Source organism: Mirounga angustirostris, unplaced genomic scaffold (genome assembly GCF_029215605.1).
Source record: "Mirounga angustirostris isolate CCGP_5_RB_7025 unplaced genomic scaffold, mMirAng1.0.hap1 SCAF_15, whole genome shotgun sequence".
Classification (NCBI taxonomy): domain Eukaryota; kingdom Metazoa; phylum Chordata; class Mammalia; order Carnivora; family Phocidae; genus Mirounga; species Mirounga angustirostris.
Genome location: NW_026991723.1, coordinates 46,491,760 through 46,497,982, shown reverse-complemented (window position 1 = coordinate 46,497,982; position 6,223 = coordinate 46,491,760). Strand labels below are relative to the sequence as shown.

At 47.5% G+C, this 6,223-nt stretch overlaps 2 pseudogenes; one reads left to right on the top strand and one right to left on the bottom strand.

Moving 5' to 3' along the window:
* LOC123850389 (U4 spliceosomal RNA) lies at window positions 1-165 on the bottom strand (annotated as a pseudogene).
* Window positions 166-4,868: 4,703 nt separating this feature from the next.
* On the top strand, window positions 4,869-6,212 carry LOC123849358 (interferon alpha-4-like; annotated as a pseudogene).
* The last annotated feature ends 11 nt before the right edge of the window (window positions 6,213-6,223 follow it).

Genomic DNA, 6,223 nt, shown 5'->3' with positions numbered 1-6,223 from the left:
ACAGAGCAGTGCTGCAGAAATTGCCTTACTCGTGATTATTTCAGTTGCAAATGATAGAGGCACAGTGAAAGAGAATGAATAGAAAATAAATATTGTGGACAGAAGTAGTTTTCAATTAGCAATAATCGCGCCCCATTGGCTGTGATCCTGCCACTGCGCAAAGCTTGGACAGAAGTAGTTAGGGGCAGGGAAGCTTAACCTTAGAGTTCACATAACCCTGCCAGCTCAGTCTCCTACCCCTGCTTTCCCCAGGTGTTCTTACTACTGGCCAACTTTCTGTTTGCCAGGTGCCTCCCAAGGCTAAAAGCGGGTAGGGAGCCCAGGCTAGGAAGAGGTAGAGGTTTTAACACACTAAGGAACTGCGGGAGCAGACCCTGAGTGCAGGGTCAGTCTTTGCTGAGGGAAGCGTGGCCCTGTGGGGAGAAAATTACTCCCAAGATCCAAAAGCTCCCAGCCCATGACCTATAAGAATAGAATACCGAAATGACTTGCCATTCACAACAGAAACCAGATGTCAGGAGAATGGACTTGTGAGCTGGAGGAAGGCAGGCAAAGGGGGGCTGGGGAGGTGCTGGAGGCAGAGGGTGGGAGGGACCCCAAGGGCCATTGGCTGTTGGGGGAGGGGGCCAGGTCCTTGGGGGTCTTTGAAATTTTATGCTAGGCGCCACAATCCATCTTCTCTGCACATACAATCTCAACCTCCCAAATAGTTCTGAATGTCTTCTCTATGATTATGACTTCCAGGTGTGTCTTCACCCAGAGTCATATCGCCAAACATTAGACCCAGATTTCTACCTGCTACCCTAGAACATCTCCACTTACCATGTGCAGCATCAGACATCTATTTTCAACCTTTCTTGCCCTTAAGGCCTGCTCTTCTTCCTGTGTTCCCCTTCCATGTGAGTGGACCCATCCTTCTGCCAGACATAGAGACACAGATGTCATCCTCGAATCCTCAAATTCCTCAAAGCCCATACCCAGTAAATCCCACACTATCCTTTGAACACTTGTAGTATCACCTGTCATAGTGATGGCTTCCCATCTCCACAACAACCTTCTACATTAGGGAATAGTCTACCTTAGGAATCCTATGTCTTCAGTTATGGGGTTTTTTGTTTTTGTTTTTAAAGCAATCTCCTACATCCAACGTGGGGCTTGAACTCATGACCCTGAGATCAAGAGCCGCATGCTCTACTGACTGAGCCAGTCAGATGCCCCGCAGTTGTGGTTGTTTTAAAAGATACCCACAAACTGCCTCAAACCTTCCTGTCTCTCCCCTTATGTGCCGGATGTTGCAGCTCCTCTCTCTAATGTTATATACATAGCATATGGCTGAAAGATTGTGTGCAATTTCTAAAACAATGTACTGCCTTCTCCACGTCTATCTTTCTTTTATCACTCTGGTAGAAGTCAGCTGCCATGTTGCATTGACACAGTACTCCAATCACTCCATCTCCCCATCGTCCCAAGTTCCCTTCATCCCATCACAAGATCACACCATGGTCCTGTCCTATGGTCAACCTGTCATCCCATCATCTGGTTGTCCCATCGCCCGGTAGCCCTGTCACCCCATCGCCCCATCACTTCATCATCCCATTTTCTTGACGTACCATCGCCCCACCATCCCACAGTCCTGACATCCCATAGCCCCATCTTCCCATCGCCTCATCATCCCATCACCCAATCACTCCATCATCCCATCGTCCTATGTTCCCTTCATCTCATTGCCAGGTCACCCCATGGCCCCATCGCCTTATCACCCTGTAGCCCTATTGCTCCATTGCCCAATCATCCCATCGTCCCATCATCCCATCATCCAATGATCTCAACATCCCATCGCCCCATTGCTTCAGTGTCCCAACTTCTTGAAGTCCCATCGCGCCATCATCCCACAGTCCCATCAGCCTGACATCCCACAGCCTCATCATCCCATCGCCCCATTGCAACATGGTCCCATTGTCTCATCCTCTCATTGCCCCATCATCCCATCGCTCCATCCTCCCATGGTCCCAGCACTCCATGCTCCCATCATCCCATCGCCCCATCCTCCCATCACCCAAACATTCTGTCACTCCATCATCCCATGTTCCCTCCATCCATTGCCAGGTCACCCCATCATCCTGTCATCCTGTCATCCTGTCGTACCATTGCCCTGTCACTCCAACATCCCATCGTCCTGTGATCCCGACATCCCATTGCTCCATTGACCCATCACTTCATCTTCCCATCTTCTCGAAGTCCCATCTCCCCATCGTCCCACAGTCCCATCATCCTGACATCCTACAGCCCGAATGTCCCATGGCCCCACCATCCCATTCTCCCATTGCCCCATCCTCCCATCATCCCATTGCACCATCGACCCACAGTCCCACGGTCCCATCACCCCATCGTCCCAGTGTCCTGTCATCCTGATATCCCACAATCCCATTGTCCCATCGTCCCATCACACCCTCATCCCATCATCCCATCCTGCAACTACCATACCGTCCCACAGGTCCATCGTCCATCCTCCCATCACCTCATCATTGCACAGTCTCATTGTCCTGACATCCCACAGCCCCACTGTCCCTTCGCCCCATTGCACCATAGTCCCACCCTCCCATCACCCCATTGTTCCACGGTCCCATCGTCTCTACATCCCACAGCCCCATCGTGCCATCCACCCATTGCTCCATAGTCCCATTGTCCCATCCTCACATCATCCCATGGACCAATCTTTCCACAGTCCCATCATCCTGAAATCCCCCAGCCCCATCATCCCATCCCCCCATCCTCCCATCGCCCATTCTTTCCACAGTCCCCTGGTCCTGACATCTGCAGCCCTATTGTCCCATCCCCCCATTGCATCATTACCCAAGGTCCCATCCTCCCATCACCCCATTGCCCCATCATCCCATCACCCATCTTTCCAATGCCTCATCCTCCCATCACCCATCACTCCACAGTCCCATTGTCCTGACATCCTGCAGCTCCATCCTCACATCCCCACATCATCCCCCATCCCATCCTCCCATCGCCCCATCTTCCCAACATCCCATTGTCCTTTTGTACTATCATACCATCACCCCATCATCCCAATACCTCATCCTCCCATAGCCCCATCATTCCACAATCCTGTCTTCCTGACATCCTGCAGCCCCATCGTCCAACCATCCCATCTTACCATTGCCCCATCGTCCATCCTCCCATTGTGCCCATCGTTCCAAGGCCCGTCATCCTGACATCCCGCAGCCCAAAGCCCCTTCACCCCATCATCCCAGAGCCCCATCATGCTGACATCCTGCAGTGGCATCTTCCCATCACCCCATACCCCCATCACACCATCGTCCTAGCCTCCCACTGCCCCATCATGCCACCGTCCCATTGTGCCATCGTCCATCCTCCCAATGCCCATTGTCCTGGCATCCCACAGCCCCATCTTTGCTTTGCACCAACATCCCATCATCCCATCTTCCCACAACTACCATCGCCCCATCGTTCCACAATCCCATCAACCTGATATCCTGCAGCTCCATCATCCCATTGAACGACAGTCCCATTGCCCCATTGTCCCATAGTTGCATCATCCATCCTCCCATTGCCCCATCTTTCCACAGTCCCCTCGTTCTGACATCACTCACCCCACTATCCTATCTCAACATTGCCCCATTGTCCATCACACCATCATCCCATCATACTGCTGTCCAGCCTTGTCCCCTACCCATCATACTGACTGAGCCTCTCACGGCCGCAACATCAGGCACACACATGACCCCGAAGCTATAAATATGACTGAATGCGCTCCCATTCCGAGCCTCAAATCCCTGTACAAAAACAATTCAGCGGACTATGGTCAGCCAGCAGTTTCTGCAGGAAAGGCGAGCCCATGACTCAGGGCCGAGCCCAGAACATGCAAGGTGCAGGACTTCCTCCTAGCCAAAAATGTCCCTGCCTAAAGAGCCACAGATTGGCATACTCAGCAGAAAGGGCAGCCCAAAGGATGAGTTTTTGTGAACTATATAAGAAGGACAAAGCTGGCTCCTGAGGCAGCAGCTTAGCCTTTGCCCGAACCTGCTGCCAAAAAGGACGACCGCGCACCCCTTTGCCACTGCCTGGAGAATTGCCAAACTCCTCCATGGCCCACCTCTCTTGGCTAGCTCAGGAGCCTCGCTCTGCTGCATCCCTGCCTGATCCCTTGCTGGACACCTCACCTGGATCCATAGCGCAGAGTGCACAGACATCCTCTTACTGTGAGACAGCTGAAAAGTGTCCCCTCTCACACATGCCTGAAGGACAGAACCTACTTCAGAGCTCACATCTTGTTGGTTTTTCTTGAGTATCTTATGTGAAGTATTGACATTGAGTTCATGGAAATTATAGAAAATGTATGTAAGTTTAGAGCAATAAAATTTACATCAAATAGATGGCCCGCCAGAGGACTCTCCCTTCATCATTTGCTTGATCTCAAAGCTGTATTGTGAGAGGTGGCCTTCCCTTACTTAGTAGCCGCCATTGATTGTCTGTTTATGTTGCTTATGTTGGAGTCTTAGTGTGAACTGGGCTTTAGAATTAAAAGCAAGTAGTTCATATTTGATCATTTAATTCTACTAAAGTTATTAAACACATTAAATAATTATGTCAATTGCTGAAAAGAAATAAATGTTGAGAATATCTGGATGAATATCTAGCAGCTGGTGAAATTAAAAATTATTTTCCGATATGAAGCAAAATTAAAAGTTAAAACCTAAAAATACATGTCAGGAAAATACTGTAAATTTTCAATTGTTTTGAGCACTTCTAATAAATTTTTAAGTATATCATTGCAGTCATATTATTATTATTATGTATTGGTATAATTTTAAATTTGAATATGATTTTAATACATTACTATTTATATAAGTATGTATATTAAAATTTGCTCTGAAAACCTAGCTAAAAAATTAAATAAAATGTTAATAACTTTTAATTTTACTTTTAGCTTAAAATTTTTGTCAATTTTAATCCTACATTGGATAAAAGAGTCAAGTTTGGCACTCCTTCTATGTATAAAGTACAGATACATAGAGAGGACATAAATAGATATAAAGGATAACTGTCATTAAAATTTCATGAGGGATTCAATTAGCAAAAAATATCTAAAATGGCTCTGGGATCAAGAGAAGGGGAGGCAATAATGAAATGAAATGGGTGAGAAACACTGCTCTAAACCCATTTGGAGAATGAAAATGAAAAACAAAAACAAAAGTAGGAAGTAAGAGGAACATTCAGAAAATGGAAACTAATGTGTTCTCATTTAAGAGCATGCACAAGGGAAGATGTTCAGAGAACCTAGAGTCACGGTTCCCAAGGTTGCCCACCCCAGCCAGGCCAGCAGCATCTGAAGGATCCCCAATGGCCCTGCCCTTTTCCTTCTTGGTGGCCCTGGTGGTGCTCAGCTGCTCTCTGGGATGTGACCTGCCTCAGAACCATGGCCTGTTCATAGGAGGGCCTTGATGCTCCTGAGACAAATGAGAAGGATCTCCCCTTTTTCCTGCCTGAGGGAAAGAAATAACTTTGCCTTCCCCAAGGAGGTGCTTGATGGCAAGCAGTTGCAGAAGGCTCAAGCCCTCTCTGTCGTCCATGTGATGAACCAGAAGATCTTCCACCTCTTCTGCACAGAGGCCTCATCTGCTGCTTGGAATGCGACCCTCCTAGAGGAATTCTGCTCCGGACTTTCTGAGCAACTGAGTGACCTAGAAGCATGTCTCATGCAGGAGGCTGGGATGGCAGAGACTCCCCTCATGAATGTGGACTCCATCCTGAGGAACTACTTCCAAAGAATCTCCCTCTATCTGCAAGAGAAGCAATACAGTCCTTGTGCCTGGGAGATTGTCAGAGCAGAAATGATGAAACCCTTCTCTTCAACAACCTTGCAAGAAAGGTTAAGGGGCAAGAAATGAGACCTGGTTTTACATGGTAATGACTCTCACTGACAAATAATATCATACTTCCATGTGTTCTGCCATGTCAAAGACTCTCATTTCTGCTATAATCATGACATGATGGAATCAATTTGTCAAAATGTTTTCAGGAGTATTAAGTGACATCATGTCAGCTATAAGAACAAGTTGCTTTCAGACGACCATGCTGAAATGATGACCATTAATCAATTAATTCTATTGATGTATCTATTTAACAACTTATTTATTTAACTATTTATAAGATTTAAATTATCTTTGAACAATATTAGGATTACTTTCCCTTT